The 23,653-nt window shown below is 43.3% G+C and overlaps 1 protein-coding gene across 1 annotated transcript in view; it reads right to left on the reverse strand.

Moving 5' to 3' along the window:
- Window positions 1-16,745, reverse strand: part of LOC119229766 (contactin-4) — a 68,867-nt gene extending 52,122 nt beyond the window's left edge. Inside the window, exon 1 of the mRNA XM_037490456.2 lies at window positions 16,327-16,745. The gene's annotated coding sequence lies outside the window, so the exon portion shown is untranslated. The remainder of the gene's footprint in view (window positions 1-16,326) is intronic.
- Between the last annotated feature and the right edge of the window lie 6,908 nt (window positions 16,746-23,653).

Consider the following 23,653-nt stretch of genomic DNA (forward strand, 5'->3'; position numbering starts at 1 on the left):
GCCTTTATTTTGGGTCGACAGCACCACACAGTCGGTGGTCCTGTTTTTGATGTTGATCGTGGAAAATCCATTCTTATTGGAACAAGCGAAGTTTGAGAAATTACACGGCAGCTTTTCAGTGGATCTCCATGTTGTGAAAATCACAGTCAAAGAGTTTATTTTTTCTGGCTACCTGTGACAATCTATGGTGCTAGACTTCACACAGGATTTTATTACAGTGCTGACAACTGCAACAATCACTTTCTCTTGCCTGTCAGAGCCGCTTTAACTATTTGAGGTTTCACACCAAGCCCAATTAGTTTTGGTGGCAGGGCTTATTGTAGTGGAACCAATGCGATACAGAACAAGAATGTAAACACTTACTGGTTAAAAGAAAACGTTTCTGTGTCAATCAAATGCACGTCGCACAGCGTCAAAAATGATACAAGGCAGATTCACACCGCACACACTTCATTTACAATTCATCATTTAAATATAACCATTAATCAATGGGAGATATGGATATTTTTATATAACCATCTCAATATTATCAGGACAGGAGCTGTATGAGAGCATTGGTTAAATGTGCCAACGTGCTCTTTCCCTTTCAACTGTGTGTTTTTGTATTCATCCATCCAGGAAGGTTGTTTGATGAAGCAGTTTGTTGGCCGACTTAAAAAGTGTGTCTTATTGATTGAGAGCAGGAGTTTAATAGGTCACAGGGCCTGTGTGTGTGTGTGTGTGTCTGTGTGTGGAAACGCACATGAGGTCACCTGGCGAGCGCTCACAGGGAGGGAGGGGGCCTTGTGCATAAAGATGTTCATCAAGGTTGAGTGACGAGGTGGCGGCCAACACGACGTTGCCAGACCCTCATGTGGAATATGGAAGGAGTCTGGGAGCAAATGTGTTGAAAACATCAAGAAAGTGGGTCTGACCAGTGAAGAGTGTAGAGCAGGGGGGGGGGGGGGGCACTCCTTCATTTGCTCGCAAGCTACTTTTCAAGATGTTTTTTTACTTGGTCAGCAACCACTGGATCCCGCGGTGGACCCTGCATGCGCTTGGTGAGATATGGATACATCTCACAGTTTGAACAGGGTCAATACGGAAGTCACATACACATACTTTAACGCGTCGAGTTCTCTAGCAACAGGATGAGAAGATACGATGTGTATTAACTGTAGTCAGGACAACAGATACCCTTTTGGGTACCTACAGGGCTGAATTTGGTGAAATTTCAGACTGATTGTCAAAGCACTAAAATGCCTGTTTGGAAAATGATACGTTCACTAAGTAGAGCCGAGTAGCCAGACTTAAGTGTTTGGTTTCCAGTGAACCAACAGTATATTTCTTAAAGACCCCAACTGGCTTGTACTTCAATCATGTTTCTGAACACCAGTAGTGTGTTATTTTTTTCTGCGAGCCAGAAACATTATCTATCATTATTTCTCGACAACGCTGCAATATAACGTCAATGCAAACATGAGCACTATATGCATTCATATGTATAAATATGTGAAATCAGTGAAGAAATATTGTCCTTCTGCAAAATTGAATTACTTTTACAACCTCCTGTGGTCCTATTCTAAGAAATGTTGTTTGAGAGCAGGTGCAGGTTGTTTTATATTCCATCGCTAGTCCAGTCCTGTAATTGGATTTGGTAGCACCGAAGTGTTTGTGACCTTTGGCGGGAGGCAGCTTGTTTAAACTGGAGATCTTGTAACCCTTGACACCTCTAAGTCCTCAGACAGTGACATGACAGGTGAAATGACAACTCACCTGAGAGGTTAGTTCAGCTGTAATTTGTAAAACCAAAGGGTTGTTCCCTTGTCTTGTGATTGACAGCCGACAATATGGCCGCAAGTAAACACCACCAATGCAATCCTAATATGGCTACCTGTGAATATATGTTGTGGATTTTGTTAAATCAAAGGGTATTTCATTATGCTATGTTGTAAATGTAAGAACTCAATTAGACTAACCCTTAAGGTTGCTCTGTAAAATGTGAATATGTATTCAGGGACTTCTAGGGCTGTTATGGAAATTGATTATTTAAAGCCCGTCCACTGGCTGCAAAGAGAAGCAGCAAACCTCTCACAGCTCATGAGGATTTAACATGCATCACAGTTAATGGCCACCACATGAATGTTTAAAGGTTTCAAAAGGTTATGTACCCGGTAGCCTTTTCAAAAGGTTATCCACCCCAAAGCGCGAGAGCCATCACCTGACGAAACGCCCGTCTGCTTTGTGCGTCTGGCAGCCAGCCCGCCATCAGCCACTTCAGTTCTCCTCAGGACGGGATTCAAGTGGAGAGGCATCGACTCGTCAAATGGTCTGTGCTACTGAATGAGCGTTAGGATGTTAACTCTGTGGCCATTTGGTGAGGCAGTAGGTCACTTTTTAATCAAACAGCTTCATAACTGATGGATGAGACCTTCTCTTCACTTAAAAAAAATCCCTGTGATAGCACCTTCTCAAAGTTGTATAGGTCAGTAGTGGAATAAACCCGAAATATGTTTACTCACGAATGTGTAATATGCAACTTCATTGTTTTAACAAATATTGTACGGGGACCAAAACTTTATTGTTCTGCTTGCCTATTCGTCACTGTGGACGCACAGATCTGCCCTGGGAACATTACATGTTATTTAGCTGACGCTTTTTATCCAAAGCGACTTACATTGCATTGTAACCCATGCATTACATTTTTGCCTGGGGAGCAATTAGGGGATGGGTGTCTTGCTCAGGGACGCTTCGACATGGCACATGGGGCAGCCGGTATTCAAACCACCAACCTTGCGCCCCCCAGCGCACTGCACTACTCCCTGCGCCACCATCGGGAACCTAAATCAACTGTGGAAAGTGTATCCAGTTCTTCCCCCACGGGAACACAAATCAAAAGTTACAGCTAAAATAAAAATCCAGGACTAACAGGCTCAGAGAAGCCTGCCTCATCAACACCTTTTGCTTCCGTTGGCCGTGAAGCATCACAGAGCCGGGTGAGGAAATAAGTGCTGCTCTGATCAGTTTTTCCTGACAGACCTCAAGGATATTCAATAGCTTCAAGAAGTTGTTAACTGCAGATTAGGGTTTAATAGACAGGTGTGGAGCCTAATCCGACTCATCACAGGATTCCCGAGTCATCAAATCCTTTCAACATATTGCCAATATTTGCAGATGGATCTTTTGTACAAACAGTATTTTTTGACGTGCAAATCCTAACAACAGCATGAATGAATGACAGTCTGTCAGTCTGAGAGGTTTGAGCGAGACGCTTCTGCTTCTGCTACCATAATTCATAAAACACGGAACAAATGCAACGGAAACAAATGACAACAACGCAAGGGTTCGTCATCAAACAGCACTGGATTGTAGCTGGTAATGGGTTTGGACTTGGTTACATCATGCTCCATGAAGAGTGCACACGTATATCGGATCCATGCAAACCGGGACCGTCTGATGCGTCTCCCTATCAACGTCCAGGAAGGGCCTCCGTGCTGAAGGTCAGGCACCATCGCCGTCTGAAGCCGGGGTTGTTTGTTTAGAATATTATTTTCATCTGGAACGATTCAAATGGGAACAAGAGGCAAATAGTCATTTTAAAGTACTGCGTTGCGCTCATTTAGATGCAGGCAGAGACAAACCGTCTGAGACAAATTCCCATTCGACATTTATAGTCCTTGAGCATAATGCAATTTTTATCTTTCTAAACATTCATATGTCAGTTGGCTCTCGGTAGAATTAAGAGTTTTTTTTGACCGGCTGTATATTGGAGATAGAAAAATCAAAAGTGCTTGTCATTGTTCAACTAATGCCAGACTGAGTGAAGTTGAAATCGGTCCAGAATGGCATTAACGAAAATATGTGACAAAGATTCATAGCAAGATAAATCTTTGTAGTAAACTGTAACTTTCTTTTTTTCATGACATCGTTTGACGGTACAAATGAGGCGCCACGTTCATAACAAAACAACCATCATAAGCGCTCATTTAAAGATCATGCATTATGTTAATCTGCGCAAAGCAAGAATTGATTGCTGCTGGTTAAATTTGATGAACTGTTTGTAAACAAACCGACTGCACATTTTAAAGTCATCAATAACGGTTGACATTATCAATAATGGACGATGGGAGTATGATTACAATTGCTACTGAAATGACAAACCCCGAGTGTGGCTTCATCTGTCCATATTAAGATAAGCTCCAGTGAGAAGTGAGGAGCTTAGGAGAGGCATTCGGTCGGGTGCTGATTTGAATATGATTAATGGAGGGCCAGGTCTTCAAATCCCATCCAGCTCCCACAGCCAGTCTGCCTCTGATAGGCTACGACTCAAAGTTGATTCTGCTATCACAGGAAACACTCACCGTCTGTTTCTGCCCAAAGCTCGGGAGGGGAGATGTCCGGGTGCTGTCTAAGCCCAGATCACAGCATAAAAGGGTCGGAGACGGTGCGTCCAGCTGGACTGGAGTCCGGCAAGAAGACACGTTCAAGAAAGCATCCGTGTTTCTCTCTATCTTTCATCAAGAGGTGTTTTCAAGCAGAAAAGAAAGTCTGCAGGGGACAGGAAATGATGCAGTTATCATGGCCCGATCTGTATGGTGCAAATAAAAGAAATAGGCCGACAGCCTGAGGACAATTAGGCCCAAGGCCAGGCCACGTAGCCGGTGTGTGTCGCTTGCAATCATGTCTGTGCACATGCACGAAATGACAATCATAGCACACACCTGATATGCAGTCCGAGAAGTGCTGTTAAATCCTGCGTGGTGGTCAGTGCACGCTGCTGTGACCCGTCCGACTGTGAACTCACACACTAAATCATCTTTGCGTTTCAGGACACCTCAGCAAATGGTCTTGGTTGTATTTTTGTTGTTCGTCTCACTTTACAACTTTAACAGCACGTTTTCCCTTGAAAATGTCATTAAGAATGCAATTTAGTAGCATGAGAATCTAATTTTGTAGGATTGTAGGATCAGTCACTTAAGTTATTATATTGGTGAACTGGGAAATATTTGGGGGAAATGAAATTGGAGCGTATCTCTTACTGAAAAACACCCAGTTAGCGATTGACACCAACGTGACATACTGGCACAAAAGTTATTGTGGTAAATTAGTTCAGCTTTGGTGAACTTTGACATGCAGACTACTGAACTAAAAATGAAGTTCCACATATTGGTGCAGTTGACAGTGTATTTAAATAACCGATGAGATCGTGAAGGTCAAGTATCAGTAATAAAGAAAAACAATTCCAACAAATGATGTTCTGGCTGATTGCTTGGAATTTAATTATTTATATTCTCTCTGATAACGGAGAACAGAAAGCCTGGACATACGAAAACGGCAAAGGAGGTAATCGGGCCTCCTGGGAGCAACACCGACGGTTAGATTGAAAGACGATCGGCACACTTTCTGTCGTTCCATTTGCCATGGAGGTGAGGCGAGATGATCAAAAGGTATTGGTTTGCCTTCCCTACAGGTTTGGTAGATTCATTTTAATCTCAGTGAGCTGAACTGAGTACAGCGATGTTGTGGGAGGGCTAATCCATGTCACCACTTTCTCATTTAATGTAATCCCACCTCATCCCAACTGGCTTGTGCGGCCCAATATGTGAATATTAAGATATGAACAGGCCTTTGAAAATCTGCAAAAACATCACCTGCTCACCTTATTAAACTGTAGGTTATCAATTTAAAAATGGTCACCTTTGAAATGAAGCATTAGTTTCCAGTGAAGGAGGATTTGTTTAGACAGGCCAGTTTGACAGAGCACTTTCCTCCCAGAATGGCCGATGGTAAATGTAAGACAAGACAAAAAAAAGCAGTGCATCAGGAGATCCTGATATGATAAATCTTTTTCCACTGCGCAGTAATTTTATTCCACAACAGGACAAATATTTTATTTGGAGCAGTAGCCGTAACAGACGAACATAACGGCCTGTTGGTAACTTTTACCATGACAATCTGTCAAATATGACATTGGGACACAAAGGGTTGCTCTAGAGGAAAGTAGAAAATGCAGTCAGCTGAAACCAAATATTTTTTGTTCAGCTTTCTAAATCTAAAATGACACATTTGCTGAGAAAAATGCATTATTCAAAGTGCAATAAGCAGTCTCTACTGTTTGTCGAAAACCCAATGTCAACCCATGATTTAAGTGCATCGCAGCCATTTAAACAAATCTAAAACACTGCAGTACCAAGAAATGTTGTTCTTTTATTTCATGAAACGTAATGTTTTTTCGTTAAATATGAGGAGTTGAAACCTGTGAAAACCTAAACTTAAACTGTATTCATCTCCATTATAGACAATAAAGGGCAAGAGAGAGACTAAAAAATAGCATTTGGAAAAACACGCTAGCCCAGTTTTTTGTCAAAGCCGATGCCACAAATAAAGCGAAATGAGGTGCTAATGATTATCTTAATACTGTAGAAGTTAAATAGTGTCTGGTGAAATGAAAGCTTGTACTGCAAAAATGAATCATAATTAATATTTAACAACCAATATACAGCTGTAGTCACGCACTTACATTGAATTAAATTAATACATTAATTCAATTAATTTAACCGAGCGAATCAGCTGCTGGTGAGCTGTAAGGAGAATAGAAACTTCAACTAGTGAGGCGGTCAGAAAAGGACCCAACGGCTCTGTAGAAACTCCTTCTGAAGTGGACTTAGCTATTTAGCATGCTGATAGCATGCCACAACTTTTCAAATGATGGACACACACATTGTGCTTCCAGCAGGTATGGACAGTTTGGGCTAAATGTTAGCAAACTGTCAGCAAGCAAAACTCTATTAAAATAGTCTCCAGCAGCTGACTGGTTCTTTATCACAGTTGGTCTTCAGGCATGGCTGAAGGTAAAATAAATATACCTTTTTATTGCTCATTTAATTTGACTTTAGCTATATTCTTTTGTTCTTTTATATCAAAACATAAACTGCTTTTTGCAGTAGGAGTGTAATTTATACTGCTAACAATGGTGCTGTTTCACTATAATATTCCTGAGGGACCTGCCATCCTTAATGTTATCATAAAGAAAAGACACCCCCTGTTGCTTTCTGTTGACATGTTGTGACGTCCAATGTTGAAAAAGATTACTTATATGCATGCAGTCACAGCCAGGCTTACTTTGCAGAACACTCACATATTGGGCTTGTAAAATGGTGACGTGTCGCTTTGAGAGAGAGGACGGCCTTACCTAAAGAGAATCAGCATGGTGGCTGCTGAGTCGTACCTTCTAGTCCATGTCACTTTAACAGACATCAAAGGCAATGTCAGCAGAGAGCATGTCATACCTATCAAGCCATACATGCATTAAGGTCAACGTTGACAAAGTCAACATCATTCAGCTTCCCAACCGCTCCGAACTACAACAGCTGAGAGGTTTCAGCCCTGCTCTTAATACGCCACAGGAAACAATCGTGCAAAGCAAACACATTGAAATAAGCAAGCTAATCAACTTCTGAAAATAAACTGCAATGATGCACATAGTGAACCTTAGTCTTTCAACGGAGGTGTATTGTTTAAAAAATAGAGTGGTTGCCTTTTAGTTTAAGACTTAAGTAAATAAAACAGATTTTTTTGCTAACTATCATTTGCAAAATGGACTAGGAAGTACATCCCCGGGGGGGGGGGGGGAAGCAGTATTCTTTGCTCTCAAACGTGTCAGCGGTGAGAGCTGTACATATTAGATATGTATTTAAAATGTAATGACTACTGCTGGAGAAAATTAACACGCATGCTGAATTGGCAGAGAAAGCTCACAGAGACTTCTGCTGGCGACTTAAGCCCTCTGCCAACATGAATTATGGGAATACAATATTTCAAAAGTACAGCTTCCAAAAGCTTTGGGACTGAATACATTGAAATGTGGTTGTTAAAAGGCACATTTAGTGAAGGAAATGTTATCTATCGTAGTGGACAAAACAGTAAAACAGTCGAGTAGCCCCACATGTAGCCATATGAAGAAGAGAAACCTTTTTCTACACGTTGTAGGTACGGATTATTAAAGTGCCATGTTTCCCCGCTGTTTGTTAGGGGCTGGGGGGGGGTCACGGTTTGGGTTTACTTCCTGTTTTATTTTGTAGTTTCATGCCTCTCGCGTCCCTGGGTTAACTTCACTTCCTGCCATGTCCTGTCCTCCCCTGTGATTGTCTGCCGTGTCCATGATTGTTTCCACCTGTGTCCAATCACCTGCAACCTGGTGTGTATTTAAGCCCTGTGAGTCCTGTGCCCCTGGTCGCGTCCTTGCATGTATGTAGCCTGTAGGTTAACAGTGTTTTTCACTCCATCACATTTAGGATTTTTGACTATTCTAGTCTTTTTTCATTGAGAGGCTGCGATTGGGTCCTTCCTGCCTGCCTCCCGTCCCCGTTAAGGGGCCTACAGTGCGGTTCATTGCTTAAGCCCCTCTGCACACTGTTAAAACACGAGGCGTTCTGCACTGTGCGAGTCAGATAGGACGCTGCGTCTCATTTTAATTGGCGCACACAGAGGTATTACAGCCTTGAATGTTCTCTGATTCTGAGTTGGAATCATTTCATGTTTTCCTCGTGCTATGATTAGAACAATAATTATCATGTGTTGCAAACAGAAGATCCCCACTCCCTCACACTCGGGTTACACATGCGTAATCAAGACCTGTTACTATTATTAAGAAATGATCATGCCACTGAATATGAACATGGATTGTCAATAGTGTGCAACAGTCTGCATTAGAATTTAAATTCTTGAACATGCAGCAATTAATGTTTCGGTGCTGAAGCGATGAATGCAGATTTTAAATAACATTTACTCAATATTTTTAAATGCGTGCTGTTGATGGAATGTACAACCACAACATAAAGGCATTATAATAATAAGAGCAGATTTCATTTTTTAGACATTTTGTTTGACGTAAGCCTAAATGAAATCAGATGGTGAAAGGACACCATCTGTGCTCCTCCATTCATCCATTGCATCCTATAATCAATGCGCGCATGACACGCCTCTCAGGGTGTCCGGACTCGGCCGAGGTCCCGTCGCCGGGACTGTCCACTCGCACCGAGTAATGAGATCATCCTGGGTGAAGTGATGCTGAAAATGAATCATCTCCTCGCTATCCCCTAACGGCGCGGTGGGCACATTGCTGCTGGACCTTGTACTCTGAGGCCATCCATCCTCCATTGCCGCGGCAGGGCAGTGGCTTCACTCATCACAGGCCATTGCCTCCCCCCCCCTTCAATCATAGCCAAACAGGTCGACTCCAGCAACATTTCTATAAGAAATATGCCGTTTTTTTTATTATTATTATTACCATTTTGTGCGCTTTTTCACTGAAAATCAAGCACAAATTGCAGCATCCATGCCAGTCGTTGTTGTGTTGGCCGTCTATGCGTGTTGATAAAATGCGTGTCGCGACAGCAGAAACACCGCCGTGCTCTTGTATCTTCAGGGAAACAGCACGTTTTAGTTCAAGCCAATTTTCCCCTGAGACAAAAGCACAACAACATTCCTGCGAGTAATGAAATCACGATGCACATTCAGGGGGGGGGGGGGTTTGAAAGATGGCCTTGGTCTTAATCTATTAGACCCCAAAGCCCGTTTTCACAAAGCACACTGAATTCCTGCTACTAGAGGCTCTTTATGTTTGCTTCTGTTCCCCGAATAAATGAATAAACAGACCAGTGCAAAGAACAAGAAGATGCAATATGGCCGTGCAGATAAAGCTTAATCCACCACAACTCAGTAAGTGTAATAGAAAGAGACAGTTTAAAGGTTTGGAATAATCACCAACGTCGGGGGCTGTTTCAATTGCGCAAACGGTATGAGATTTCTCGTCAATATCTTAAAGAGCCGGGCTGGGGCTTGAGGGAATCAGGAATCAGGAGACGTTTATTGCCATAATATACAGACGTGGAAATTGTCTTGGCGGTTGGTGCATGACGGAAGACAGTACAATAATGACAACATAGTACAGCAATAAGATAAAAATAAAATACAAGTAGAATAAAATATATGCTATGGGTTAGTAAGTAAGAAGAGATTAAGATAAAAAATAAAAATAAAGATAAAGTGCACCAGCTAAACAAAGTGACAAAGTGAATGAACATGGGAGTGAGAGTCAATCGGGGGGGGTGGGCAATCGGTGCAGGTCCCAGGGGCAGGTGGCATGACGGTGCCCCTGGAGATGAAAACAAGGCAGGCGGGCGGACACGTAACGGAGGACAAACGGGCCCTTGACCGGCTGATCTGCTCCAGGCGGCGAGCAGAGCGCCCCGTCCCTTATAAAAGATCTCGAGAAAGCCGAGGCCGGTGTTTGTGAGGGACGATTCACTCCGTCACACAGATTCACAGGAACGGGCCTACAGTGGCTATTTGCCATGCAAATTCCCGACATAAAAAGAGCGGGAAGAGCCACACCACTGTGGAGGTGCCGGCTTAATGCGAGCGTAAGCAGCTCATCACGCGACTGGTTCATTGCAAATCCATTTAGTGCGCAGTGCATTAATCATGCTGCAGGCTGCCAAGGTTCGCCGTTTATGTTCCTCCGTAGATTACAAGAAAGGGGCTGTTGGAAACTCTCCTTTAATGGCGAGGAAGCTCTCATTATGCTCCCTGCTTTGTGTTTGCGGCGTGGCGAGCAGCTCACGGACACATGCATGCACAGAATCTGTATCTGAGATGCCTCCTCCTCTGCGAGCTAAGCAAGGCCTTCACAGAAGTTTAAAAGGCGCCCATTTGTGGAAGTAGCTTGCCGTACAGTGACTAGAGATATTGTTAGCGAGATTCTCAACCCCCCCCCCCCCCCCCATCAAAATCCCCAGGGCCCTCTCTCAATTACATAGTTCTTGCAGAGCGGCACTGGGTTATGACATTAAATTCTGCGCTAAGGTGATGTTACCACAGCACAGAATGAGAATACATTACATTCAAATTGCGTGAATTAAATCAGATGCAAAAATAGCAAGCAAATTCAACCGCCCAAAAAGTACCCCACTTATACATACACACCTGGCTGTACACTGGATTAATAGTTTTCCATTACGAGCCATTTACCCGGAAAGCAGCTTATTGTCAAAAGCCATCACGATCACTTAGTGAGGTGTCACACTCAATCAGGACCAGCCTCTGTCCTTCAGAGCTGATGCTAGAATACATGTTTATTAATAATAGCTGGGGCATGGAGCATCAAGGAGCATGTGGAATTCATATAACATCACACATGCGTGCATTGTTCGTCAATCAGATAGAGCTCAAGACACGGTTTGATGGATGAAAGGGCCAGAGGGAAAGTCATTTCCACCAACTTCTTCTATCTGCTGTGAATAAGAAGCGCCCAGGGTTCTGCACAGCTGGTAGCGGCAAAGCAGAGAGGGTCGTACTATATGCAAGGGCGAAAATTGCAGGCCAAAAGTGGAACAAATGCATCTAACAATGGCGGCCATACTCGTGATGTATACCTACGAATTATTCCCCGCCCCCCCCCCCCCTTTTCTAGGGTGGAGGGGTTCCATTCTAATGATGAGCGGATGCTCAACATGTTTGCTAAGTCTCTGTGTGCAGGATTCATATAACAGGCTCTCTTTCTATCTGCTCGGTGCAGGTGTTGCTCCACTTGAATTGGAGTCCGCCTTTGAAGAAGGTGCAGCGGCGTTAATGTGTTTGCAACGCCGGGGCCGCCGAGGATTTGTTAGAGGAAACCAAGCTCGCCTCCCGTCTTCTGTGTGAGGTTTTATCGTTAATCATCTCTCCCTCACACCTACTAGGAGTTCCCCTCAAAAAAGCTCAAAAAAGCCTGTTTGTAAATTTCCAAGCTTCACTGTGGCTCGTGCTGATAGCGAGGATCTGTTGCTTTATTTAGACTGCGGATAAAACTTCTTTCCCTGGTGCTACTTTAAATATTGTTTTGGTAATCCTGTGTTGGACTGCAGCTATAGACATTAGTCTTAGACATTGTTAATAAATCAAAATCTGGAATATTGGCACCGCTGTTCAGGAGAATGAGGATATAAACAAATGCAACTTCTCCCTTACAAACATTTTAGGTACTGTAAGGAACCACTGATTTTTAAAGGGTCTCATTTTAATACTGATGTCTTGATATGACCGACACAGGTAAAAAAGACAATCAGCTATAAATACTTCTCAATCCCATCTCAATGCCTGTCATCTGTCCCACAGGTTCTGATTCTGTAGAAATCAAATGAAACCACGCCGGTTCTTGAGCCCAGAGACCTGGCAGCGTCTCTTCATTCAGCCAGGGGCACAGCTTTGGCCCATTGCTCTGCCTGCCCCCCGCGGGGACCCGCCTCTGACTCCATGCTTCTGGAGGGAAGAGGGGGGGGGGGAGGAGAGCCAGAACCACCAGGATTGACTGTGAGACCCCTCAGTATTAAAATAAGTGGGAGACTGTGGTGCTGGAAGAACACCACTGCTTTGGTCTCCACAGGGACTGTCAAAATCGACACAAAATGAAATCCCCTCGTAGCGGGTTTGATTAAGAAAGAAATGATGTATTTCCTGAGATGTAGCTGACAAAAAATATATAATCTGCCACTTCCGAAAACAAATATGTGGTATGGCTAAGTGGATCAGTGTTAAATCACGAGTGACCACTGAGTGAAGGTGGTCGTGTTACCTAACAGTTAACATCCTTACTGACCCCTTCACAACCATGTTCAAATGTATAATTGACAACCAAAAACAGCTGTCGTGGTAATCAACAACAGGAACTGGAATTATTCATGAAAGTGTACATATGTTTACCAATATGATGCATAGAGAGCACTTTTCCACCACTGAATTATTCTTAGCACATGGGAGGGCAAATAGATGAAAGGATCTCCCTGTTCAGTGCGGTACAGTACACAGTGATTCCCTTCACCATCCTTCAAAGCAGTCGAAATTGAGGGCTCTGATTAAATCATAAGCAGAGCTTCTTCTGCCAGAGAGCATTAAACAAAGCCAGATTACACAAAGGCAACAGTTCTGCTGAGAAAGGCTCATTTCAAACCAAGCCCAAATACAGTTCACATGTTGCACTGGATACACCACCTGCTCCACCCAACCCATGTAGCAACTGAGCCAGCGGCCTGTTTCCATACAGGCTTTCAGGCCCATTCACTCCAACACTGAGGTGTGAAAAGCTCATCTGTGGCTCCTTCGGATCCACGTCGAATAGAATCAACATGACTCTGGATGCACAGCCTCCATCATGCTGCTGTCAGAGTCCAGCGGAGGGTGAAGGTCACCGCGCTCTGTCCTGCTTACCTGGCCTCCCGTAGCCCGACCACATGTCCTCACACTGCACCTCCACGCAGCCTCCCTCTGAATCTCGTGGCTCCACAACAGATAAACATTGCGTTTGGCTCCTGGTGATGAATCCACAACTGCAACATTGGCCCGGCTGTTATTGAGTAGTCGCAATAATTTAGTGTCTTTGCAGGAAAACATTCGTGCCAAGCTATGAACCTGAAAACAATACTTGGGTCATGTATGTCTCGGCTGAATAACAGACGGTGTGATTTTTAGGGCAGGATGCTCTTAATAGGTTTTATTATTCGGCTAAAAATGTTTCTATTTTAATAAAATGTTTGAGATAATAGTTTCCAAATGATTAGTTGATGCATCTGCAACTATTTGGTTTTTCATGTTAAATATGAGTAAGGTTCAGCTCAAATCAATTGTTGACTTCTTTCACCTCATTTCTGTTACACAAATGATAAAGTATTGTTGAGTTGTGTTCATCATTGCTGAGCACCAGATTGAGAAGATCTAATCTGAGCAAGGATCCATTAATTGTTCTGTGTTTGTCCATTCACAGCCGTTCAATAATATTAATAATCACACTGGATTTATCTCAAACTGACAGCAATCTAATCCGTTGACAACATCAGATAATGTATGCCGTCTCTAGTGTGCTTTTCTTCATTGAGCAAATCGAACCTCAGTCACCTAAAGGTCATTTTTTATGAAGAGAAATGACTTTCAAGCTGGAACCTGCGGAGCCTCATAGGTGTGATCAGGTCACGTTTGACTGATATCTGTCAGTCCGGTCAAAATAAATCTTTAATTGCTATAAATCACAGACTGTATAAGAAGTGGAAGTATTATGGACATTCATCATTATGAAGCCTCAGGTTGTGCAATTTCGTCGTTGCCATCATTTTTAGTTACAATATTTGGAATGCGGAGAAGTGACTTAAGAGACGTCTTGTAGCCGGTTAATCACAGTAAGCCCACCCTAAAGCATACTCTGCTTTATGGTCTACTCTAAATGGACCATCATTTCCTAAATGACTATTCTGTGTTGAAGAAGACTTGAAGCTAAAGATTGAGGTCATGAACTCATCTTCACAATGTTTAGTGAGGGAATAAATCACAAGAGAGACTTTTCTCATAGACTTCCATTCAACCAGACTTCTTTTTAAATCCGAAAGAGGGGTCGGTATTTAAATGACAAAACGCAACATAACTACGTCGGCGGTGTAAGATGGTGGACGTATTTTAGTTGGACGAGCAGCAGCGACTGACAGATGCCCGGAGCAGCGTCCACCAAGGCGTCTGTGCACAGACTCATGAGCTGTGAATCTGTGAATGTACACGGGGCGGCTGCCTCCACCTGCATCCACCCACATCTATTAAGCCAAAACGGCAGGCATGCGAGGCGCCGGCTGAAGCCACACTCCGGTATCGTGCAACCTGACCCCCCCCCCCCCCGCTAGACAACCGCCGGCGCTGGGTGTTAAATCGCCCCCATCCGCTCCATACATCACCGTTATCTCTATCACCCATGTGAAGATTAGCCTTCAACCCAGAGCTACCTACTTGCTCAGGTGGCTGCTGTTGAGCAAAAGGCCAGACGCCCCAGGCAGAATGAGGTGATAACCCACCCTACCCCCTGCAAAAAAAAGACCTATACAGTCTGAAATGTCCGAGGGATGCGCTGACATGTACAGGATGACCTTACTTCATCCTCCCAAAAAATAAATCCTGTTGACACGAAGAATAAAACCAGGTGAGCGAGGTTCAGCATCGAGTTGAGCTCTGTCGAAGTGAACGGTGGATGAAGAGAGTCCTCGTCTTCCTCGGCTTCCCCCCCAGAGGGAAAAACACTCCCAAGCACACGTGGAAGACACTTCACTTAGGGGCTCATTCCACAAACACAGAGAAGCAGGTCGAACTTTATGTCGGTTACTCAGCTGTTTGGTGCAGACACGTCTTCCTGCACTCTACTGGCTCGGAGTCTTCTTCTTCTTCTTCTTCACACCAAAGGAACCGTGGTGGCCATTGGAATGTGCTGATGAGGATGTGAGGGGGGGGGGGGGGCGTATCTATACTCTCGATTTCCCCCCCAGTGAGTAACAGACCGGGCGACATGGACGTGGCAGGTTTTATTGAGTCAGCGCTCGGAAATGAAGCTTTAAAGTGAAATATTAATCATCACTCCGCCGGACTAAGTGACAGAGGAGAGTTATCATTGAATACAACTGTAGGGGGGGGGTGAGGAATGGGGGGGGTCGTTTGATATTTATTGTGATGTAGTTCTTTAGTGGGTGGGTTAGTGAGTGAGTGTGTGTGTGTGGGGGGGGGGGGGGAAGAGAGAATGTTTTCTTTTAATGATCCATTTGTATGAGCAAACAAATAAAACCCCAATCAAACTAACACTGCTCGAGAAGGGGGGGGGGGGCAGTGACTAGGCACTTCAAATGTGAGAAAAACATCAGCAACTGCGATCACATCCGGAAAACACACAACCCCCCCCCCCCCCCCCCCCCCCCCCCCCCCACAAACATCATTTCAGCTTTTAAATAATTGACTCTCACGCTCTTAATCATCCGCTCGAGTCCTCTTTAGGGCACTTGCTTTCTCGGGTATTTCTTGTCTTTGTGGATTGAGGAAAAAACAAAATATATTGCATGTCTGATATTAATTCACGAGGATGACCGAGCGGTCGGTGAGGTGTCTCGCGCGCGTCCACCTGACCAATTAAACGCTGATGGAATAAATACACACATCTGCTTCTATATTTGCGCACAGTTGTGCGTCAAACTACATGACTTATTCTGGCATTAGCGCTACCCCACTTCCTCCACGCGGGCAAACACATGCACACCGTGTAACCCGCGCGCAGCAGCGTGGCGGAATGCGCAAACGGATCGCGATGGAATCCGCTCCTTTAACTTTCTGTTCTTCCCAAATGCTTAAAAACGGGGAAGGTTCGCAGCGCGTCACGGGGGGGGGGAGCACCTCGTTCAACCTGTGCCACGGCGAGGCGGCGCATTCCAGCGCGCGGGCAGGCGGATGCGCGCCGCACTGGGGACGGATCGCACGCTCCTGCACGAAGCACCATCACTCCGACGGATGCCTTACCTGCAGCAGGAGAGGAGACGCGGCGGCGAAGCAGGAGGCGAGAGGGCGTCACAGCCTGCAGTGGGGATGGAGGGACTGCTCACAACTCCGAAGTGCGTGTGTCGGTACAGCGCAGCGAGGCTCAGACCAGCCCCCTTTTGATCAAACTGTGTCCAACATCTTCCTCCTCACCGCCACATCGGGGCTGAGGATCCCTGCGCCGCAGACGCCGTGTGCTTCATGCGTGGACAGTTTTGCTTACGACACAGTAGATGTGCATCATATACCTTTATCGATTAGCTTTGACCCAAGTTCTATTTGTTTTACCATGCATATGTTTTCAACCTTCCTCTTCCTCAATTGATGAAGAGTTACCCTTTTGGGTGTGTCTATTTCTCATAACAATGATTTGAATGCCATGGCACTGATGGCAGCATTGTTTAAAGGATACACGTTCAGGTTCATGTATTTGGGGTGTTTACCTGCTTCAATACTATACAATACAATACAAAAAGATTATCTTTCTCTTGGTGTCCGTCTCAACAATCTATTCAACCATTTGAAACTCTTCTTGTGCCTGTCGCTTTAAAGTATTCAGCGATCAAGACCTTTGTAAAGATGTATAGGAGTGATCTCCACCTGATCAGAGAACGCGGTTCTTCGCTTGGTGGACATTTAGTCGGGCCTGCTGCGCATGCTTTCAGTGCGTGTTGGCGCATGTGACGATGGCTACCAAGCAGCCCTCCCGCGCACTGCCTCCATACAGCGGCGGCAGCTGGGTCTCTGTGTGGTAAACTCTGTCCACACCGTCACGTTATAGCTGTGAGCACCTCGACGGGAAAAAAGCCTCTTTCAGACTATAAAGCACTGTGTTTCCATAGCATCTAGATTGCTTCCTCACTTTAGAGGTGATCCAATTTAGAATTGTTGAGGCAAAACAACCACCGTTAAATGCGGATACATAGTTAATAGGGAACAAGGACTGCTGTGAATGTAGTTTCTTGCACACTTACAGAACTAATTGAGTTATTGGTGACTTTTTTGGTGACATTATTTACTGTTTATTATAATAAAAATGCCTGGGATATCAAAATCTACCATCAGGTAACAAATAATCTAATCCTGGCCTTCATTTAGTGAAATGAAGCTTACGCCCCACACTCTCGTAAGACCCTTGAAGTCGGGATGCTTAACCTTCCTCTGGTGTTCGGGTCGGCACCGACCCGTTTCCAAGTTTTAAATGCATTAAAAAACACGTAAATTAGTTTATTGCGTCAAGGCTTTTTGACTTTGTCAAGAACCTCTATATCAACAAAATAAAACAAAAAAAAATGTTTTCATTAAATTATAAAATGCTCTGGTTGAAATTATGACCTTTGTGTTGTTCGGGTCGGTTTCGACCCGGTTATAAAAGTCAGATTATAAAGCAATAATAAGAACCAAAACTTAAATCATAAGTGAACTGTCAGCCAAAACACTGACAGACAGCTCCTCTCCCAATCATGTGAGCTTTAGGGGATGCTCATTTTGAGCTATTTATGCCATTGTCACTAAAAAGAGTCATCATTGCTATGACAAACCTGGAAGGAAAAAAAGTCCAGGGCGACATGTGGAAAGACATTGATGAGGAATACCTGGATGCCTGTATTGGTGTTCTTCTTCTTGCTGGAGTGTACAGATCCTGCAATGAGGCCACTGATAGTCTTTGGGACGCATCGACAGGAAGAAATATTTTCCACGCAACAATGTCACTTCAGACCTTTCGCATGATATCAAGAGTCCTCAGATTTGACAACAGAGATACCAGAGCAAGATCTGACAAGCTTGCCCCCATCAGGGATGTCTGGGAGAGATGGACGCAGCTCCTTCCACTGATGTTCAACCCAAGGGCAGAGGTGACAGTGGATGAACGTCTTGTCCCTTTCCGAGGAAAATGCCCCTTCCGGCTATACATACCCAGTAAGCCAGGGAAGTACGGCATAAAAATCTGGGCAGCCTGCGATGCAAAAACCAGCTGTGCCTGGAATCTGCGAGTGGCATCCCCGAGAAGAACCAAGGAAAACGTGTGGTCCTCGATTTGACTGCTGGACTGCAGGGTCACAATATCACTTGTGACAATTTTTTTACCAGCTATGACATTGGACAAGAACTTCTCAGGAGGAAACTTACCATGGTGGGCACAGTGAAGAAAAATAAACCTGAGCTACCTGCTGAAATCTTGCAGGTGAAGGACACCACCACTGTTGTCTCATATTGTCCAAAAAGAAAACGGAATGTGATACTTATGTCGACGATTCACAAAGACGCAGCTGTGTCATCAGGAAGTGACAAAAAGCCCACAATCATCCTCGACTATAACAAAAACAAAGGAGGAGTGGACAACCTGGACAAGCTGACTGCCACCTACACTTGCCAGCGAATGACCAGGAGATGGCCAATGGTTGTGTTTTACAACATCATTGATGTGTCTGCATGTAACGCATTTGTGTTGTGGACCCACATCCACCATTTTTGCCACACATGCATCTAAACACACACACATACACATGCATGTTCTTGCACACAGAGACTTTTACTCTGATTTGGTATTTTGGTTTGATTTGCTGGATTGGTTGTTTGTTTGACCTTGCAAATCTATATTTTGTGTTATGACCTGTTCTGCTTTTCATTTTGTGTTTATATTAAAGTTCTATTGCTGAAAAAAATACTTTTTTGCCTTTTTCTTGAAGTAAATATATATGGGTCGAAACTGACCCGTAACACCATAGATGTTACTATAGTTAATAATATTAAAATTAAAAAATAAATAAAACAAATTTATTTAAGAGATGTGTTCTAATAGTGCTTAGTAATAGTCAGGTAACACAATAACCTTTTATTTATTTATATGATTCTGTTGAGGTTCATTTTACCATTTTTTAAAATTGAAATCGAGGGGTATACTGACAAAAAAAGGCCCAGAGGCCCACACCAAAAATATTAAAACCAATATTTTCATGGATATGGAAGCCTAACAAGGTAACCAAGAGATGAGAAACAAATTGGATGATAGCTAATTGTTTTTAGTGTATTTTACAGCTGATTTAAGACACGGGTCAAAACCGACCCGTTAACATAAGAGATGGTAACAGAAAGCGAACACAAGAGGAAGGTTAATGTGGACGTAGGAAAGTCTCATTCGGCGGCGTTCTAATTTGATTTTCATTACACGCTGAAGAAGAGGCGTCTTGCCCGAAATGCCTGTGGCAATTAAAAACAGAGTTGAATTGGCACTCTCTCTTAGTCACTTTTTCATTAAAATGGATGAAACATCTGAAGTCTGAAAGTCCTTCCACTCGGGACCTCAATCCCAAATCAGGGTGCTGCACCTCCTCCACTTGTATCACCACTTGCTACCCCTGTCCTCTGCTTCAGCATGATTCATTTGTGTGTCTCCTTTGTTTGAGTCAAGGTCATGAATTTGAGCCTCACTGATTTTTTAAATTGAGTTCTCGGCAAGCAATTTCTGACAAAACAACACACAGAAAACAAAGAGGATGAAAGTGCATTAGAAGTACTCAAGATGATCAGAATCACACAGGAACAAAAAGGCAAGACAACTGTCAATTTGTTTTATTTTAGTTTGAGTGGCGTACAATATGCTCTGAACAAAGAAATCCCTGCGCCTGAACACACACTAAACCAACGTGAGCGAGTCTAAGCGTGTGCATACGTCCTACGACCTTACCTGTATCACCATCACCTGTCATCTGAGAACTAGGACAAAATCCCAGTGATTCGATCTAATCCACTTGAGACGGCCCATTTCTAGGCCCTTTTCACGGTCTTCCTGCGCAGGGCTACGTACGTTCTCCTCAGGTCTGACCTTATGCATCTTCTTTTTATCCTTGTTTTAGGGCTGACTGTCTTCATGCCGAGCACTTATAGCATTATACATGAAGCAGAGACGATTCAAGCTATTCATGTTCAGGATCAAATGAACAGATTATCTTTCCTTCCATAGTGGCAAAAGTGGCACAACTTTCACAAGGAAAAAGTAGCAGCCCTCTTAAAAGCCACACTTCACCACCCGCATGGACCTATTAATGAAAACCATGAACGTGAGACTTTTTATTGCAGAGTTTCTTTCTCCTCGTCCAGACGATAGCGAGCTGGCATTTGGTCTCTGGCCCCCATTCTGAGGACATTTTAAAGCAGCACAGCGAGAAAAGTCATTATCTTTACAGGTGATAACTCCAGAGGCCGTTCATGTAAGAACAAATCCCAGAGTATGGTCCTCGTGCAGTACAGACAAATCATTACCAACAGAGCCCCCCCCCCCCCACCCCCCTCCTCCGTCATTTAGAAAGGAAGCCACATGGGTAGATTTCCGTTTCTAGATCCGTGGAAAATGTGCTCGGGATCCAGGAATACAAACTGCACCAAGGGCAAATATGCAGTTATCAGAAGCGTCTCCATAATTAAAGTATTCATTTCAAGTAATTACTGCCTAATCCGGTGGGACACCAAGTGTTACATTCTGAACTTCATGATATTGAACCACCTGGGTAAGTGTTGCACAGCATAGTAATATCAGATGGGTGGATTCATCCTGGTTAGAAATACTTCTGAATCCTGAGATTGGGTTCAGTCAAAAAATCTAATTGGACTGGAAGTGAAACCCTGATTGATCTTGAACTTGGCTAATCTCAAAAATTCTAAAAAACAGAGAATTACGGTTAGATACCGCTAGCAATTATGCAAACAATATCCTGCAAGTTTAAAACTATTACCGATATATATATATAGATATCTTATAATAGTCTGATATTTTTAAAGAAAGAATTCAGGAGATTCAGTAACGCCTTTGACACCACCACAGCGTTAGTTTCAGCACTTTGAATAAACCATATTTAACGTGTCAATGTGTGAGATATATAGCTTCTTAGTACTTGATTCACAATTTTTTTTGCCGAGCCAAGCTGTTTCCCTTGGTGTGCACTCACACGTTGGCTACACGAATGCTCCACTCCGTAAGTGGACTCACGCTGCAACGGAATCCCATCTGCAAAGGACTTTACTCCACAACGTAGCAGGCAAAACCAGCTGGCAGTAAATCAGCTTCATTAGACTAATTAAGCTCTGCAACATAATTGCCCTGTGATGGACTGACTCATTGTTCTCTTCAATTTTTTAAAAAGGAGCAAAGAAGAATTTGAAGAAATGCCCCTTCTTTTTTTGGCTCCCTGATATAAACTCTTGTCGACTAGCTGCCGAGAGCGAAAACACTCCAACTCCAAACGCTCCGCTGTGTATTCTGCTCTACACTTGAAAGTTTTGGATTGCTACCAACACACTTTACAAAATGCTAATGTTGGCGTGTGTTTGTGTGTTTGTATACTTGTCAGAGACATTGAACAACAAAGACCTAGCTTAGCATTCAACCTGTGGCTGTTGTGACAGAAAACGGCTACGTGCCAAATTTCAACCAAATCTCATCGGTTGACTTTGAGGAGTAAACGAGACAGCTGCCTTTTGATAATCCCATTGTCATTTGCATATTTACATTCATTTAAGAGGACCTTTACTATCCCCCACTCCAACATAAGAGCTTGCATCCGTTTATTTTTCTTTCTCATAGAGACGCATCATGGAACATGTTGCTTGCTTATCTTACCTATCACCTTAACTATGTACAGCCCTGCACGTTTAGAATTATAACTACTTTAATGATCAAAGGAAAAGCTTCCTCTGCTTCCCTTTGTGAACATCTGTTGTACTTTGATGGCAACGGGTTGAGATTGTTTCATTTATGGCACACTTAGTATCACAGGAAACTGTCAAGCTAGTATTGTTCATGATTTATTGGCTCCACTCTCGTTATGTATTGTAGAGAAAGACAATTATTTTCATACAGCATGTGTCATAAGCAATTCAAAGGGCTTCACACAAGGCATGAAAAACCAAAAATATCTTTGAACAAAAGGACACAATTGTTTAAATGGAAGGACAAATATATTGATTAACATTATAAACTTGTTAAGGTAACACATTTAACAGATGGTTTAATTAATGTTATTTCTGTCTCTTCAGAGGTCAGATAGTAAGTTAACACATGACCTTCACCCAGGAGGCTGCTGTTCGAGTCCCGTGTGAAACCAAAATTCAACCTTCTACTAATTTACATTGACGAACTAAAGATAACTTACGTTAAAGTTACATAGGAAACATATTCTTTCATCCCAAGAACTTCTTCCTAATCAAACCATGAAATTTGGTCTGAAAGTCTTCACAACACTTTTCTATACAACTAAACAAAATTCTCAATGACCAGGGAAAGTAGCAACTTTAAACATGCGGTTCACCATTCTGTAAATTAAAACCAAACAAACGTTAAATCACTAAAAATAGACACGCTGTTGAAGGATTGTAATAAAAATTGTAGGGTTATTCTTACATGTAGAATGGACGAGATGCAATGCGTGAGTAAAGCTTTCTTGTTGGAAGGAAACTTTTAATGAGGATGTGCTAAAAGGAAATGTACTGATTTCATTGTGCTGATGAGAAGAATACTCATCTCTTAGTGTGTAGTCTGAGTTCCAAGTTTTACAGTAATAGCTTTCATCCACTCATTGCAGGACAATCAGCCATCTTCCTTGTGCCAGATACAGTGGCTTTCTTTCTCTGACCGTTCCATATTTTAAAAACCCTGGTAAGAGTTCTGCGTGCTGCACACTGTGGCTGTTAGTAATGATTTATGACATGTCCACCCCCTCGCTGTGGATAACATTTCAGAAGAAATAGACAAATCAGCGATGCTTTTTATATGCAGACCTTTCAATCGGGAGCTGACACCCAAGGCCAGCTGTATAGTTCATGTGATGCTTCAACAAATTGCTTCACATGGGACCAGAGGAGACATAAAACCCACAGAGACAGTGGCATCTTATACTCAAACTTACCAGCTGTTAAACCCCCCCTTCAAAGTTAAAGATGGTTACGTGACCAAAAAGGAACATAATGACTGTGATTGTGTAAAATCCCATTTGTCAAATTATTCTAACGGTTGCAGCTTTAATCAGAAAAGCACATGTGTCACATGTGTGGTTGCCTAAAGTCACACTTCTGTCTTATTACGTCTCTGAAAGGTTGTTTGCTTGCTAAGGCAACGCTGGCTTTTTACCTGTAATTGTCTCTTTGGGGAGAGGGATCTCCATGTGAGGGAAGGAGTGAACACAGGCACACAGACAGCATGTAGGTGACTAACAGCAGAACATCCAAACTCATTTTGAAATCCAACAGCAATCTGTGCCGATGTCACACTCTGTGCGAGTAGAAAACAATTGAATATCACTCGCTGCAGGATACT

This window comes from Pungitius pungitius, chromosome 8 (genome assembly GCF_949316345.1).
Source record: "Pungitius pungitius chromosome 8, fPunPun2.1, whole genome shotgun sequence".
In the NCBI taxonomy this organism is placed as follows: Eukaryota; Metazoa; Chordata; class Actinopteri; order Perciformes; family Gasterosteidae; genus Pungitius; species Pungitius pungitius.